This window comes from Lucilia sericata, unplaced genomic scaffold (genome assembly GCF_015586225.1).
Source record: "Lucilia sericata isolate MDLA Ls3-8-SP2 unplaced genomic scaffold, ASM1558622v1 Contig003433F_arrow, whole genome shotgun sequence".
Taxonomy (NCBI): Eukaryota; Metazoa; Arthropoda; class Insecta; order Diptera; family Calliphoridae; genus Lucilia; species Lucilia sericata.
In genome coordinates, this window is record NW_023996877.1 from 7,699 (window position 1) to 26,502 (window position 18,804).

Here is an 18,804-nt window from a genome sequence, read left to right on the forward strand (position 1 = left end):
CACACTCCAACCAATTCACCCAACAAGGTGTCCATAATGAGGTTCCAAATGAATGGACCACATATAGAACCCTGCGGGCAACCCCTAACAACATCAACACTCACAGTACCACTACCACCAGCACCAACAACACAAGCACTCCTATCAGAGAAATAACTCCGCCACAAACCGATCTCACGACAACCTAAGTCACTCAACCTCTCCAAAACAACCTGCCAGTCAAGATAGTCAAATGCGCCCTTAAAGTCTACAAAAAGACCTAACACATAACTACTCGAACTACCAGCCACACACTCCCTAACATACAACCAAGCATCCTCAACACTCTTACCCTTCCTAAAACCAAACTGAAACTCAGACTGGCCAACAAACACACCTTCACGCACAGCATCAATCATCCTCTCCTGAAGCCTTAGTATCATGATCCTCTCCAGTACCTTAGAAAGTACAGGAAGAAGCGAGATACCCCGATACGACCTAGGATTGCTCCTAACCCTATCCGGAGACTTCAGAAGCACAACCACCCTAGCCAACTTCCATTCACGGGGAAAATACCCCTGCCTAACACACTTAGCAAGGAGGGCCCCCACGTACTCAGGTATGGCCTTATAGATGCTTTTACACATCTGTCCGGTCATACCATCCATACCCGGGGACTTCCGTGCCTTCACAAGATTCACACACTCCACAATCTCACCATCATCCAACGGCGGGGGATCCGTCGCCCCATTCAAATGAGGATGGACGGAAACACCGGCCCTAGGGAAAAATTCCCCCAGCAAAATACGCACACAGTCACTCCAATCAGTCACCATCTCACCATTCACATGCAGTGCATTCACATCAACACTCCTAGACTTCCCTCTACAAATCTTATATACCCTACCCCACGGTTCATCCCTCTCATCATGCACAAATTGCCTCCATTCAGTCTCCTTCACACTGACAATCATCCTCTTATACTGACGCAGATATGCCCTATACTCATAACCATACAAATCCACATCACCAGCATTCAAAAGTCTGGCCCTTTGGAAACGTTTCCGTAGGCGCCTAACCGTCCTCTTCCCCTCCTCCAACTCCCGAGTCCACCATTTTACCCTACTCTTGTTCCTCCTAACACTCCTACCCATAAGAGAATCATTCACACTACACATCCAATCATTCAAACAAGCAACCTGGCCATCAACATCCATTCCAGTAAACTGATCCAAAGGAACACTCTGTGCAGCCACCCTCATACACTCAACATAGTCATCCCAATTCACATTCAGACAATGCCACCGTCGCGGCCCCAACAGTCTCACCAACCCCAGCCACACAAGTGAACAAAATTTCAATCAAATTATGATCACTTATACCCCCGGAACATACACTCCAACCAAACTCAAATTGGCGGGAAGCCGCCCCATTCACCACACTCACATCAATATCACTCATACCCCTAGGTCCCTCAAAAGTATACTCCTCACACGGCACATTCAAAACAGACACACTCTCAGACAACATCCATTCACTCAGCAACTCACCCCTGGAACGACCCGAATGCCCAGAAGACACCTTGCTGAACCACATGGGAGAAGTTGCATTAGCATCCATACCAATAATCAAGGGAGTACCACCAGCAAGCCGGAGCAGCTCCCCCAGATACCCCATATAAGGCCCTATCCCCTCACCAAACTTACAATAAACACTCGCGAGCAAAAACTTACCAAAAACCCCCACAACAGCCACACAAACACCCCAGTCAGTCATACTCACGACCATACATTCAACATCCACGTCATTCACAACAACAGCGGAATTCCCACGGGAATCAGGGAAGACCCGCATAAATGCAGGTAAACCCCTAACACAACCATTAGTTGTGTAGGGTTCCTGAACCAATGCGAACCCACTGCCAGAATCACACAACCTCTCACCCAAATCACACATAACAGCATACGACCCTTGACAATTTAACTGAACAATACGACCCGCCATATTAATGTCTGGCGTAGGCACGGGCAACTTGCGCACTGTACACCGGGCATTGCATCGACATCATATAATGATCTGATGGCAAACCCTTAAAAGTACAATTACGACAGGAAAGTGCATTCACACACCCCCTGGCGCGATGACCCAGTTCCCCGCAACGACGACAGACAACCCCCTCAACTCTACACTCGCGAGCAGAATGCCCGAAACCACAACATCTATAACAGCCCTCAACCGAATTAAATTGCCGAACAAAAAATGCGAACCACTTAATGTAGCAGCGATCATTGCCCAAGATGGTATTAATGGCAACACTATTACCCTCCAGAACAACGTTCACACTACCCGCGTCCGCCTTCCATGGTTCGCCAACCAAATGAACCTCCTTCCTAAAATCATCCAAAGACATAACCTCCTTCAAATTCTTCAAATACAACTCTTCCATAAACTCACCAGGAGAAATAGCCGAATCCACCTCACGCACTATAATCCTCTCAGCTCTAGCCTTATTCACACTAACCTCAAGACCCAGCTCCTTAAACTTTGTACTAGACAAAATCTTATCCCTCTCACTCACCGACGGTGTCCTAATCACAGCACCACCCCGCTTAATAGGCTTCAAAGTATGCACCCGAACGCCCAGAGCAGGCACAACCTCCCCAACCACCTTATCCTTAGGTGTAGCCTTAGAGTCACCACTCTTTACTACCACCGACCAGGTCTCAACCGGCTTAGGAGCCAGCTCAGTCCCCATAGGAGTCGGCATATCCGGGGCAGAGGGGGAAGCAACAGCCCCCGACGCAACAGGAGCACCCCGCGAAGCACCATAAGCCTCCAAAGCCTCCAACTTTCCCTTCAACAACTCATTCTCCAACAAAACTGCCAACACAAGGTCCTCATACCTCCCAGCCAAACCCAGCAACGACTTTAAACCAGCCTGCGTCACCGCCTCCTCCATCGCTATATCCAACAGCTCCGATGTAATCGACCTCAACGCACGAACGGACTCACCACCTCTACCACGCATCCTACCGGAAGCAGTCGAAGCCCCAGAAGCCTTCGCCTGACCAGCTAAGTCCTCAGCAGCACTACTCGACCTATCCCTACCCTTCACACTCTTAACGACCTTTCTAACCTTCCCATCCGAAGCAGCCGGCGACGGTTTAGAAACCCTCGGCGGCGGCGACGACCCTACCCTCGGAACCTTAAACGAGATCTCAGACCCGTCCATGGAACCACAACTACTGTCCCTGGGCTTCTTACTCATGATGAGGTAGAAGCCACACTAAATACCAATCAAAAAACTACAAAAATACAACAGAAATACACTAAATATACGCAAAATATATCAAGAAATAAAAATATACCCAAAACAGACAAAAACGACAAAACAACACGGTAACCCTAATCAAAAAGTCACCTAACCCAACGGTAACCCTAAAGGAACCAAAAGTCGACTCAACCAGACACAAAACTCAAAAAAACCCAACGGTAACCCACCTTCAAAACAATCGAGTAAAATGACCCAATGGCAACCCCCTACCTATAAACAAACCCAGCCAATACAAAGAATTCACCAATAGAGACTGAAATATAATCCACTTATATCACAGGCATCCACTGGGCGATTCCAACAATACTAGTATCGTCGGATTCAGAACTCCCCGCAGGACTGATTTCAACAATAATATGGACTCCGGCAATGGAAACAGTGCCGCAATCCACTGTCAAAAACACCCCAAAAACTGAGACACCCAATATACACAAAAACCTATATATAAAAAATACCGATATAAAAACACTTATATCCCAGAAAATACCGAGCAGACCGACAAAACCCGCACAGAAAAATAATCAGTAGACCCTGGACCACCGATTTCTGGCATAAAATAGCCTCCGGCAGTGCAAGAACCACCAAAACCAAACTACCAAAAACAATAAAAATGAGACTACTCACCAAAAATACGTTACAAAAAATACACACAGTACACACAAACTATGTACTATAACCAGGCCGAATCTTAATCCGACAATATCTCCGGCATCCGTTGACAGATCCAGAAAATTCCAACACTCCCAGAAAGCTGAGACTCCACAGAATATCAATCCACTAGCAGCGATCATTGCCCAAGATGGTATTAATGGCAACACTATTACCCTCCAGAACAACGTTCACACTACCCGCGTCCGCCTTCCATGGTTCGCCAACCAAATGAACCTCCTTCCTAAAATCATCCAAAGACATAACCTCCTTCAAATTCTTCAAATACAACTCTTCCATAAACTCACCAGGAGAAATAGCCGAATCCACCTCACGCACTATAATCCTCTCAGCTCTAGCCTTATTCACACTAACCTCAAGACCCAGCTCCTTAAACTTTGTACTAGACAAAATCTTATCCCTCTCACTCACCGACGGTGTCCTAATCACAGCACCACCCCGCTTAATAGGCTTCAAAGTATGCACCCGAACGCCCAGAGCAGGCACAACCTCCCCAACCACCTTATCCTTAGGTGTAGCCTTAGAGTCACCACTCTTTACTACCACCGACCAGGTCTCAACCGGCTTAGGAGCCAGCTCAGTCCCCATAGGAGTCGGCATATCCGGGGCAGAGGGGGAAGCAACAGCCCCCGACGCAACAGGAGCACCCCGCGAAGCACCATAAGCCTCCAAAGCCTCCAACTTTCCCTTCAACAACTCATTCTCCAACAAAACTGCCAACACAAGGTCCTCATACCTCCCAGCCAAACCCAGCAACGACTTTAAACCAGCCTGCGTCACCGCCTCCTCCATCGCTATATCCAACAGCTCCGATGTAATCGACCTCAACGCACGAACGGACTCACCACCTCTACCACGCATCCTACCGGAAGCAGTCGAAGCCCCAGAAGCCTTCGCCTGACCAGCTAAGTCCTCAGCAGCACTACTCGACCTATCCCTACCCTTCACACTCTTAACGACCTTTCTAACCTTCCCATCCGAAGCAGCCGGCGACGGTTTAGAAACCCTCGGCGGCGGCGACGACCCTACCCTCGGAACCTTAAACGAGATCTCAGACCCGTCCATGGAACCACAACTACTGTCCCTGGGCTTCTTACTCATGATGAGGTAGAAGCCACACTAAATACCAATCAAAAAACTACAAAAATACAACAGAAATACACTAAATATACGCAAAATATATCAAGAAATAAAAATATACCCAAAACAGACAAAAACGACAAAACAACACGGTAACCCTAATCAAAAAGTCACCTAACCCAACGGTAACCCTAAAGGAACCAAAAGTCGACTCAACCAGACACAAAACTCAAAAAAACCCAACGGTAACCCACCTTCAAAACAATCGAGTAAAATGACCCAATGGCAACCCCCTACCTATAAACAAACCCAGCCAATACAAAGAATTCACCAATAGAGACTGAAATATAATCCACTTATATCACAGGCATCCACTGGGCGATTCCAACAATACTAGTATCGTCGGATTCAGAACTCCCCGCAGGACTGATTTCAACAATAATATGGACTCCGGCAATGGAAACAGTGCCGCAATCCACTGTCAAAAACACCCCAAAAACTGAGACACCCAATATACACAAAAACCTATATATAAAAAATACCGATATAAAAACACTTATATCCCAGAAAATACCGAGCAGACCGACAAAACCCGCACAGAAAAATAATCAGTAGACCCTGGACCACCGATTTCTGGCATAAAATAGCCTCCGGCAGTGCAAGAACCACCAAAACCAAACTACCAAAAACAATAAAAAATGAGACTACTCACCAAAATACGTTACAAAAAATACACACAGTACACACAAACTATGTACTATAACCAGGCCGAATCTTAATCCGACAATATCTCCGGCATCCGTTGACAGATCCAGAAAATTCCAACACTCCCAGAAAGCTGAGACTCCACAGAATATCAATCCACTAAAATCACGAAATCTTTCGAAGATCTAGCACTCCAAAAATCCACCTAAAAATCACCAATATCACACTAGTTAAAAACACTACTGAACAGTACAACGTGAAACTAACAAGTGAGTAGATAGGGACAAGATGTCGAAGTGCTTTACGTGAGTACCTGGCTATGTAGCCCTACCCCACGGTGGTACTTTTTCAACCACTGGGTGAGTATCAAGTAAACAACTCACCACTGCCCCTTTGTGTTTGTTACACGCAGGTCGCAATTTTAGTACATGGATATGCCGGTCCATGTACAAGCACTTTGCTCAAGTACTCGAGCTATCTAATCTCTTGCCAAAGTAGTCACGTTGAGGAAATACAGGTATCATGAGCAAGCTCAATCTACCCCGACATAATGTCGCCCAACCACACTACTAAGGCTCTGTTGATTCGGCAACAGCACCTAGGGGACGTAATTGGTAGTCCGAAAAACACAGATTATATTAATTGACAAGACTTTATTTCAGTGGTCACAGACACCCACTGTGATAAGTTGAGCATACACTCAACCATGTTGGAAAATCGCTTCAAAATTAAAGAAAGGGCAGTGACGACTTCGCACTCCATTGGCTAGATAGACCGTAGTCTAACTCTCATTCATCATTCATCGTTCATCTTACATCCGTACCCATTTATCACACATCCGTCAAATCCATCAATCACTCCATTCTCTTTATAGAATTCAAAGTAGACATCAGAAACACCGTTCATCTTCGTTTACCAATTCTTTGCATTATCAGCTCAATTCCAACATTTTATTAATCCACAGTCATGCTCTGCAATTTGTACCGCTCCTTGCATCTAGGAACGATAACAGAAATGTATCTTGAAAATTTATATTTCACCGTGTATCAGTCTTTTAACCAAGCACCCCCTTCCTGCGATTTAGGTTTAAACCACAGCCACTACGTGGATCCCGAAGGAACCTCAACCAACTGACCAGCCAGGACATAGTCCTGCGGGCAACTGGCCACCCGTAGTACCAGATTATGTGGTGCTCTGGTTAGACCTCTTTTCGATTTATGCAAGGACTAGGCCAGGCAGTAAATCGTCAACACCAATTTATAGTCCCGGAAGACTACAGGTATTGGTAGCACCTATCTACCCCCGGATTGCAATACACCAAGATGCGGTCTGAACATCAAGGAAACATGCCCGGGGGGGCAGTAGATAGGGACAGTAGGAATCTCGTTAATCCATTCATGCGCGTCACTAATTAGATGACGAGGCATTTGGCTATTTTTTTTTTTTTTTTTTTTTTTTTTTTTGACGAACGATCCCACCAATCACACACCCACTCCTTCCCGATCAAGGAGTGACCAGGCCCCACGTACGAAGGGCGGTGCCCGTACTAACTTAGCCCGAGCTAAGCAGAAACGTCCTACAAACTTAAGCCTGATAACCGCAGGCTGCACGTAAACTACTTTAATGTCTAAGGAATAAAAAAAATTAATTTCTGCAAACCCCTCAATTGAGAAGGCCTGCAGAGTCTAATTTCCCGGATGCCACTCTAACCGATACCCGATCTCAAACTGCGCGGATCCATGAATCTACGATGCGAAGATAATACCTCCTATCATAACTCTAGTACTGAATATAGGCGGTGTCACTTTTCCTAATTAACCCCCAATCTAATAACCTATCAACTGATTCCCTACACCAAATACCTCTCCAATTAAAGTAATTGCACCGAAGTGCAATTGGTCGCGTCCGTAAAGATCCGTCAAGGCCCTAATCACGCCCTGATTATTGTATTTGTTCGTCTTCTCTCTATGCATTTCAGACATAACACGACCATCTGTGACAACCTGTGCATCGAGCACGTAGATCTCTTTCCCCTTTATAAGCCACTATATCCGGAATCCGAATACCATCGATTGTTTGCAAACGTCCTTCTACTACTGTCGTGAATCCCTTACCCCTTAAACTTCTGTCCACATACTTTACTACTACTGTCATGTCTCTTCGTCCTATCAGCCCTAGTTTTATAACATCCCTGAACTATATGATTAAGAGTCTCTTGAGCTTCGCAGCCCGCACGGCACCTTCGATTGGATGTCCTACCACGGGAACATCTCGACCGGGTGGGGAGCGCATTAATGCGTAACTTTATACAATTTATAAAGTCCCTACCAGACAGAAGCCTGGTAGGCTCTCTCACCCAACGGTGGGCTTGTTTGTGGTCTTTACTTTGTAATAGACCACGCCCATCGAAGGAGTCATACAGCCGCTTGGCCCAATAGGCTCTCATATCCCCCTTACTCAGGATCCTAGTATCTCCTGCCAAAAGTCTTCTTTCTACTTTGGCGACCTCCGCAGCGACGAAAGTGTCTGCGGACACAATTCCACTATCTAGTGGTAATTGTAAGTTCCTCAGACGCTCAAGTCGTAATAGAGGTGCCTGCCACCTGAGTGCGACTAGACCCAAGCCGCCGTCTTCAACCAACGCATAGAAGAAAGCGACAGGGACATCGTCTGGCAGACTTAGCCATTTTCGTACGTAATGCCTAATCGTACGATCGATTCCATTTAGACAACCAAGCATGACGTTCCCGAGGGTCAGTACATGATAAAGTTGTGGAATCAATATAGTTCGTAGCGCAAACAATCTTTGTTGTGGCTTTAAGGGTGCTCTAGTGAGCCGATCTAACTTCACAATAAGGTCCTTCTTCAGATCCACCTTCGATTTCCCAGTCAGCAGTAAATGTTACACCTAAGTACCTTCCACTCGTCGGTCCTCTTAAGAGCTGATATAGAGCGACCTGCTATCTTGAACTCCTGTTGAACTACGACAGATTTCTTCTGTTTGGGCTGTCCTTTATGGACACAGAGAGACATTTGGCGCTGTTCAAGCCGGAGTCCACATGACAGAAGGAATTCGCTCGTTATATCAAGCAATTTTTGAAGACCTAACGGAGTAGAGGCCCAGATTACAAGGATCGTCAGCAAAAGCGGCAATATTCGTCATTTGATTACCTATCCTGCATCCGAGTTCTACTGGGAAGTTTACGGATCAGTCTGTCCACAACTAGATTGAACAGTACTGGAGATAGGGATCTCCCTTGTTTTACCCCTCTGCCGGGTAAAACTAATTGATCCGACTCCCAAGTATCACCCGCGAAAGTGATGCCTGATGTTTCATACAAATGACTTATGTAGTCGACAAGCTCCTGCGGCAAGCCGTACGATTTTAGTGTTCCTAAAATTGCCTTATGGGACACTGAGTCAAACGCTTTACTGACGTCCAATACTGCTATGTGACAGGACTCGAAATTCTGATGATGGACCCTGAGAAGTAGGTCGATCATGGTCGTGTTATCGGCACATCCATCCGTAGGCATGAAACCTTTCTGCCTGCGTTCGAAATTAATGCACTTAGATATTCTCTTCGCCAGGATAGAATGAAGCCACCGAAGGAGAATTGAAGATAGGGTTATGGGTCGGTAATCTTCAGGAAGCGAGGGCTCTTGCTTCTTCGGTATGAAGATTGTCCTGGCCACACGGAATCTTCTAGGTATCTTACCACACCACATCATCAGGTTAAATATTCGAACCAACATGTTTGTTGGAATAGACCTGATTTGCCTCGATGTGATCCCATCCGCTCCGGGCGAGGTGGTAAGAGAAGGCTCGGACCCCTTAATCTCATCATGCTCTATGGGGTACCAAGGATTCCCAAGAAGGTACCTAGAAAGATTTTCACATTGTGGCCCCACTTCTTCCCTATGTTCAAAGACTGCCTTCCAGTAGGGCTCCATTATATCTCTGGGCGGTTGTGAGCAACTCTCAGTGCCGTCTAGAATACTCTTTATACATCGGCCACTGTGTCTGCGAAAATTTCGCTGGACCTTGGCATATTCATGTCTACGCCTCTTACGTCTATTTGTGAACGTAGGAGGTGGTCGGGGTAAGACCTGCCGTCGGGTTCTGAGGCGTGGTGGAAATACCTCATCTAAGTAACCCGACAGTCTGTGTAGAACATGATCCTTATCGTTCTCATTGACGCTGCGTACAATAGAGTTCAGATAAGGTGCACAGTGACTGTCAGTATCTAGATCATCTAGACTGAGCAGAAAGGTTTTGATAGGATCTTCCACTATAGGAAGAGGTCCATTCAATGGGTGTTCCACTATAGGAGCTACCTCATCGACGACTTCAGATGTTTCCATAATCGCGTCCTGGTTGGGTACCCATGCACTCGCAATATTAGTTTGTCCTTCAGCGGAAGCTAAACGGTCGAGATAGGTTCGGACTTTAACCTTATATTCATCTCGCTGTCTCATCTTTTTAATTGCTTCCACTGTGCGATGCACGAACCGCTCACGGAGAGCATGGTTCATGAAGCGAACGCCACCTTTATGGATCAGTTCAGCTTCGGTACATGCCAGTAACGATATTTCTTCATCGTTCCATCGTGCCTTTTTATCCGATCTGGTATTCATCTGATCGGATACATCCGGATGTGCACGTCTGATGTGGACGCCTAGACCCGACTTAGTCGAGAATGAGCGACCACATACGACACAGAGATGTGGAGTATCAGTCATACCGCTAGCCCCGACTGAAACTCCACTGTCTCCACCTGCCTGCTCAGGTGTATTTAGATTAAGATGATTAGAATTAGAATTACTGTCCCCTAATCGAGACATTGGGTTGGATGTAGTGGAATTGAAAATGTTGACTCTGGTACCTGTCACACTACTTTCTTCAGGTACAGAGGATAAATTCATACTTCCCAATGTTTCTCTAATAGCTCGCTCTCTTAGATTCATGGATGTACCGGGAGTACTATCCAACCTTCCGTCCAAATCGGTACGCCGTGCTGATACACGACGATTTATATTTAAATTATTATTTTCGATTTCATTATTAGTGCCGATTTAAAAGAGTCGAAGGGGGTGGCAGACCCCAGGGACCCATAAGCCTTGACATTTAGCCGTTAAGATGTGTTTTAGTTTCCTAATGAGATACTCTGGGTAGTCGCATCAGGGTGGGTGATACAAGTCCGCTTAATGCTGATTCCCAGTGAATTTCATAGTTAACAATGTGTATACATCAACACCTTCTCTGTATGTTCAGTGATGATTTATACTCCACATCTTAACGTTACCGGTTGGTACCACGAGGAGGTATGTCATAGGCACATGGTGAGTTCTTAGAAGAAGAGACGCACCTTACCAACCTTAAGAGAGTCATAGTTACTCCCGCCGTTTACCCGCGCTTACTTGAATTTCTTCACTTTGACATTCAGAGCACTGGGCAGAAATCACATTGTGTCAACACCCGCTAGGGCCATCACAATGCTTTGTTTTAATTAGACAGTCGGATTCCCCAAGTCCGTGCCAGTTCTGAATTGATTGTTAATTGATAGTCGTTATAATTTAAAAGGAATATATCTTGCGATAATTCCCTAAAAATTTTAGCAAGAAAGTTCCACAATTGGCTACGTAACTACTATCCGGGGAACAAGATCCGAAAATCTCTATTTACCCAGAACGAGTACATAAACCATGTTATTGCTTCCCAATCAAGCCCGACTATCTCAATCTTCAGAGCCAATCCTTATCCCGAAGTTACGGATCTAATTTGCCGACTTCCCTTACCTACATTATTCTATCGACTAGAGACTCTTCACCTTGGAGACCAGCTGCGGATATTGGTACGGCCTGTTGAGAAGTTTGCGTGACCCCACCATAAATTTTCAAGGTCCGAGGAGAAAATATCGACACAACAGTAAATGTCATGCTCTTCTAGTCCATCTACCATATCTCTCTTCGAAAGACTTCCATGGTAGTACGACTATAAAACAGAAAAGAAAACTCTTCCGATATCTCTCGACGGCTTCTTTATGGTCGTTCCTGTTGCCAGGATGAGCACAAGGCCCATATTTAATAACAAACGGATACTCAACAGGTTACGGAATTGGAACCGTATTCCCTTTCGTTCAAAATTATTCAAGTGTTTTATTACTTTTTCTTATATATACTTGTATATATTTTACTTATTCATTATAACTTGAAAATTTTCGGCTTTCGCCTTAAACTTAGGACCGACTAACTCGTGATCAACCACTGTTCACACGAAACCCTTCTCCACTTCAGTCCTCCAAGGTCTCATTCGATTATTTGCTACTACCACCAAGATCTGTGCCAATGGCAGCTCCATGCAGGCTTACGCCAAACACTTCTATGCTCACCATTGTACCCTCCTACTCACTAAAGTTTCAAAGTTTAAAATCCAACCGAAATTGAATATAAACCATCTACTTTAGCGGTAATGTATAGGTATACAACTTAAGCGCCATCCATTTTAAGGGCTAGTTGCTTCGGCAGGTGAGTTGTTACACACTCCTTAGCGGATTACGACTTCCATGTCCACCGTCCTGCTGTTTTAAGCAACCAACGCCTTTCATGGTATCTGCATGAGTTGTTAATTTGGGCACCGTAACATTACGTTTGGTTCATCCCACAGCGCCAGTTCTGCTTACCAAAAGTGGCCCACTGGGCACATTATATCACAACCACAACCTTCATACCAAGAAAGGTGAGGTTCTTACCCATTTAAAGTTTGAGAATAGGTTAAGATCGTTTCGACCCTAAGGCCTCTAATCATTCGCTTTACCAGATAAGATTATTTTACATAATTTTTAAATGCACCAGCTATCCTGAGGGAAACTTCGGAGGGAACCAGCTACTAGATGGTTCGATTGGTCTTTCGCCCCTATACTCAATTCTGACAATCGATTTGCACGTCAGAACTGTTTCGGTCTTCCATCAGGGTTTCCCCTGACTTCAACCTGATCAAGTATAGTTCACCATCTTTCGGGTCACAGCATATATGCTCAAGGTACGCTCTAGTTAGAGGTATAAATAATATAAATATTATTATACATAACTGTATAGAACGCCCCGGGATTGAATTAATAGACTATAAATAGGCTAAAAACTAATCCCATTAAAGTTATGTTAATTTCGCTATTAGGTTTTTATTCCCAATAACTTGCAAATATGTTAGACTCCTTGGTCCGTGTTTCAAGACGGGTCCCGAAGGTATCCTGAATCTTTCGCATTGTTAATCATACAAGTGCATATAATGAACATAAAAATCATTGATTAATATGATATTATAAAATATAAATATTTAAGCACTGTATATAATAAATCTATCAACGCTTTATCAAATCAAAAGAATTTATTCGATATTAAATTGCAAGCAAAATAATTTGAATAAACATAATCTAATGATCTTATGATAAATAATGTAAAGTTAATAGATTACAATGTCCTTTATAGAAAAAATGCACACCATTATTATAATATTATAAATATTAAAATCATAATGATGAATTTTCCATAACGGATATTCAGGTTCATCGGGCTTAACCTCTAAGCAGTTTCACGTACTATTTAACTCTCTATTCAGAGTTCTTTTCAACTTTCCCTCACGGTACTTGTTTACTATCGGTCTCATGGTTATATTTAGTTTTAGATGGAGTTTACCACCCACTTAGTGCTGCACTATCAAGCAACACGACTCTTTGGAAATGCCATCTAGTAATCATTAACGTTATACGGGCCTGGCACCCTCTTTGGGTAAATGGCCTCATTTAAGAAGGACTTAAATCGTTAATTTCTCATACTAGAAATTTGACATTCCATACACTGCATCTCACATTTGCCATAAAGACAAAGTGACTTAGTGCTGAACTATTTTCTTTTCGCTCGCCGCTACTAAGAAAATCCTTGTTAGTTTCTTTTCCTCCCCTCATTAATATGCTTAAATTCAGGGGGTAATCCCATATGAGTTGAGGTTGTATAATAAAATAAATTGATAATCTATCAATATTTAAATATCAAAACCATGAATAAGAATCATTTCTTTTTTTTTTTCTGTATTTTCTTTTTCTTCTTTTAGAGAGGCAATTCTAGTTTCATAAATATTTTATGCTAGACTTTCCTCAATAAAAAAAGAATATAATAAAATGTAATTTTAAAAATACTCTGATTTTATTCAATAAGAGGTTTTGTATCTTTAACTTTTAGTATTATGGATACAAATAAGAGTATCCAGTAATACAACATGTGCTTCTAAATAAAAATGGATTTTATTTAAAAAGCAACTTATTTAGCATAGTCTTACAACCCTCAACCATATGTAGTCCAAGCAGCACCTTAATTATAAATTAAAGTACCTTACAGCATGGACTGCGATATGCGTTCAAAATGTCGATGTTCATGTGTCCTGCAGTTCACACGATGACGCACGATGAGCCAAGTGATCCACCGCTTAGAGTGATATTATTTATTTTTGTATTAATAGCAATTCATAAATTTGTTTATTGAAAGAAATCAAAAATACACCAAACCAAATTGGCATATATCAATTCCTTCAATAATTTTGATTATATATCATACATACAAAGTTTGTTGCGAATGTCTTAGTCCTTTATAAAAAAGAACAATTTTTAACTTATATCTAATAAAAAGCATTTAGCTTTCATAATATACAAGTACAACTATAATTGTATGTTTGTTATGCAATATATGGTATAAATTACTTATGCCAGTATATTGAGAAATTTTTGTATATATATTCTACGCATTTTTATATGTATATATATATATATATATATATATATATATATAATATATATCTTATCCAACGCTATCCTTTTTTTCTTGATTTAATATATTGTCGCATAAAAGCTCCCAATATATTTTTTGTTGAGGGCCCCAAACTCAACATATATAACTATTTTAGTTATATTTTTTCTTAGACCAACGCTTTTTTTTTCTTTATATGTGGCATAACCACATATATATAATATCCAACGCTTTTAAACGCATAAAGCGTTTTCACAGTTTTTATAACGCATGTTGAGGACGTAAAACTCAACTTTTTGCGTTTTCCACAGTTTCTTGATCATTTCTTGTCTTCGTGTAGTCTTCTTTTTATTTTTCATTATTTTCGCTCTGTATTTTTTTAAAAAAAAATACTATGTTGAGGCCCCAAACTCAACATTTTATAGCTTTTAAAAAAAGCTTATTATAGATTGATTAACCAACGCATTTTTTAAATTTTAAAAAATTTATTTTTATTTAATTTTATTTTGTTTTTTTTTCTTTTTTGTTTTAACCCTCCCCACTATAGTGGAGAGGGCTATATTATTATTTTAGTGGTAAGGAACACATTAATGATCCTTCCGCAGGTTCACCTACGGAAACCTTGTTACGACTTTTACTTCCTCTAAATAATCAAGTTCGGTCAACTTTTGCGAAACATCCGTAACACACAAGGCGTTACAGTGATCACGTCCGGAGACCTCACTAAATAATTCAATCGGTAGTAGCGACGGGCGGTGTGTACAAAGGGCAGGGACGTAATCAATGCGAGTTAATGACTCACACTTACTGGGAATTCCAAGTTCATGTGAACAGTTTCAGTTCACAATCCCAAGCATGAAAGTGGTTCAGCGGTTTACCCGGACCTCTCGGTCTAGGAAATACACGTTGATACTTTCATTGTAGCGCGCGTGCAGCCCAGGACATCTAAGGGCATCACAGACCAGTTATTGCTCAATCTCATTATTGCTAGACGCAATTTGTCCATTTAAGAAGCTAGTATCCTTATAATGGGATAAACCAACAGGTACGGCTCCACTTTCATAAACACATTCAAACACTCACACATTTTACTGCGATCATAATGAAGGCTATAAAAGCTTCAAACACCATAATCCTGAAAGCATCTATTTAATATATTTGAGTCTCGTTCGTTATCGGAATTAACCAGACAAATCACTCCACGAACTAAGAACGGCCATGCACCACCACCCATAGATTCGAGAAAGAGCTATCAATCTGTCTTACACGCTTATGTTCGGACCTGGTAAGTTTTCCCGTGTTGAGTCAAATTAAGCCGCAGGCTCCACTCCTGGTGGTGCCCTTCCGTCAATTCCTTTAAGTTTCAGCTTTGCAACCATACTTCCCCCGGAGCCCAAAAGCTTTGGTTTCCCGGGAAGCGACTGAGAGAGCCATGATAGTAGCTACACCCAATTGCTAGCTGGCATCGTTTATGGTTAGAAACTAGGGCGGTATCTGATCGCCTTCGAACCTCTAACTTTCGTTCTTGATTAATGAAAACATCTTTGGCAAATGCTTTCGCTTAAGTTAGTCTTACGACGGTCCAAGAATTTCACCTCTCGCGTCGTAATACTAATGCCCCCAAACTGCTTCTATTAATTATTACCTCTTGATCTAAAAACCAATGAAAGTAGAACAGAGGTCTTATTTCATTATTCCATGCACAAAATATTCAGGCATTGGAGCCTGCTTTAAGCACTCTAATTTGTTCAAAGTAATTGTACCGGCCCACAACAACACTCGATGAAGAGCACTGAAGCAGGTTTAAATAGGAGGAATATGCATAAATACAAGTATTTAATACATATAAGAACTCCACCGGTAATACGCTTACATACATAAGGTACAGTACAAACTACAATTATAGTTGTACTACCCGTATGAAGCACAAGTTCAACTACGAACGTATTTAACCGCAACAACTTTAATATACGCTATTGGAGCTGGAGTTACCGCGGCTGCTGGCACCAGACTTGCCCTCCAATAGGTCCTTGTTAAAGGATTTAAAGTGTACTCATTCCAATTACAGGGCCTCTAATATGAGTCCTGTATTGTTATTTTTCGTCACTACCCTCCCGAGCTGGGAGTGGGTAATTTACGCGCCTGCTGCCTTCCTTAGATGTGGTAGCCGTTTCTCAGGCTCCCTCTCCGGAATCGAACCCTGATTCCCCGTTACCCGTTGCAACCATGGTAGTCCTAGATACTACCATCAAAAGTTGATAGGGCAGACATTTGAAAGATCTGTCGTCGGTACAAGACCATACGATCAGCAAGTTATCTAGAGTTCAACCATAATAACGATCTTGCGATCGCTTGGTTTTTAGCCTAATAAAAGCACACGTCCCAAAGGTCCGTGTTTATATTGCATGTATTAGCTCTAGAATTACCACAGTTATCCAAGTAACTGTTAACGATCTAAGGAACCATAACTGATATAATGAGCCTTTTGCGGTTTCACTTTTAATTCGTGTGTACTTAGACATGCATGGCTTAATCTTTGAGACAAGCATATAACTACTGGCAGGATCAACCAGAATAATGTTATTTTATTATTCTTATTATTATTTAAATAAACGAAAATCGGCACTTTGGCCTCATATTCGTCATTTTAATAATATAGTTTTGTTTCTATATATATAATATTTTATATATATATATATATTATTTTATTTCATTTATTTTAAATTCATCGCATCATATAATATTTTTCAATATATATGAATCTTGTGATATGTAATAAAAATTACTTCTTTCATATATTATTATTAATATATAAATTTTTTAAAAATTTCGCAACACTTATGTTAAAAAACAAAGTTTTTTTCTTTTTTTTAATTCTTACCATCGATTCTGAATACATGCCAAAACGACAAGCATCATCACCAATAGTAAGTAAACTATGAATATGACGAATTATTATTGTCCTCTACACGCACACATATAGTGTTTATGCGGAGAATAACAAAATCCATCGGGGGTCCCTAAGCTTCGAATATGACGAACTATTATTGAAACGCACACACCACATAATGTGATGTGTACCGACAAATAATAATCCATCTAAGCCCTAACTAAAATACGACGACGAATTCAATTATCAAATGCATACACAAATCAAATCAAATTCATCGAAGAGTTGATCAACCTTAAAAGAATTTTCTAAAACATCACAATAATATTCGAAATGAAACAAACATAAACATTTTATACTAAAATTCAACATTCGATATTCGCATATATACGGCTTTTGGTTTGTTTTTGGCTGTTCATCCACATTCAATTTCACAATTTTTCACACTCTTAATAATTCTTTCTTTTGTCTCCATTGATCCTCCGTGTTAAATCAAATTTGTTTGGAAACAAATTTTTTGAAAGAATTTTTCAAAGGTTTTTCGACAATATTTTTTGAAATAAAAAAATTTCTTTTTTTTCTTTCAAATAATTGCCACAAACCAAAATGTATATAGCTTAAAATCAAATTTTTCATGTTTTTATGTATGTTTAATATAAAAATTTTTTTTGTGAAATCCACCCGAAAAAATTCTAAGTCGATATAGAGATGAGGTAGTACAAGTTCTCCGTCCCAATTAGGTTTTTTTTATGACACTAAAAAATTCATAACATTTTCAAAAATTAACTTTTTTAAAATTCTTTTTGATTTTTAATCATAACGATTAGATCTAAATCCGTAGAAAAAACTTTTTTTCTAAAATCGATATTGGCCGATTTTTAGATTTTTTTCAAAATTTCAAAAATTTATTTTCATTTCCATCATTAAGGAAAATAATGAATTTTTTTTACCAAATATTTCCATCAATTATGTTATTTTTATATGAATAATTAATATATTTCCATAAATAATGAAACTTTTTGTATAGAAAACTTGCAATATTTTTAAATATCCATAGAATCATAATAGAATTACTACGGAATATTTCGGAATAGTTATAATATTTCTAATTTATATTACTTATATGTTTATTTCTACAAATGATGGAAATAATGTATAGAAAATTGTATTATTTCCATAACTAATGGAAATTTTATATAGAAAATACATTATTTCCCTAAATAATGTCAATTTTCTATACAAATTATGGTATTTCCCGTTAAATAATTGAAATTTTATACAGAAATTGTATTATTTCCGTAAATAATAGATATTTTATATAGAAATTGTAGCATTTCCATAAATAATGT

General features: G+C 41.0%; 1 non-coding gene and 1 pseudogene across 1 annotated transcript; both read right to left on the reverse strand.

Annotated features, from left to right (window-relative positions):
• Nucleotides 1-11,050: 11,050 nt before the first annotated feature.
• LOC119614799 lies at nt 11,051-13,752 on the reverse strand (annotated as a pseudogene).
• Nucleotides 13,753-15,153: 1,401 nt separating this feature from the next.
• LOC119614798 lies at nt 15,154-17,141 on the reverse strand. The gene has a single exon (XR_005232368.1). It is a non-coding gene; the product is annotated as a small subunit ribosomal RNA (ribosomal RNA).
• Between the last annotated feature and the right edge of the window lie 1,663 nt (nt 17,142-18,804).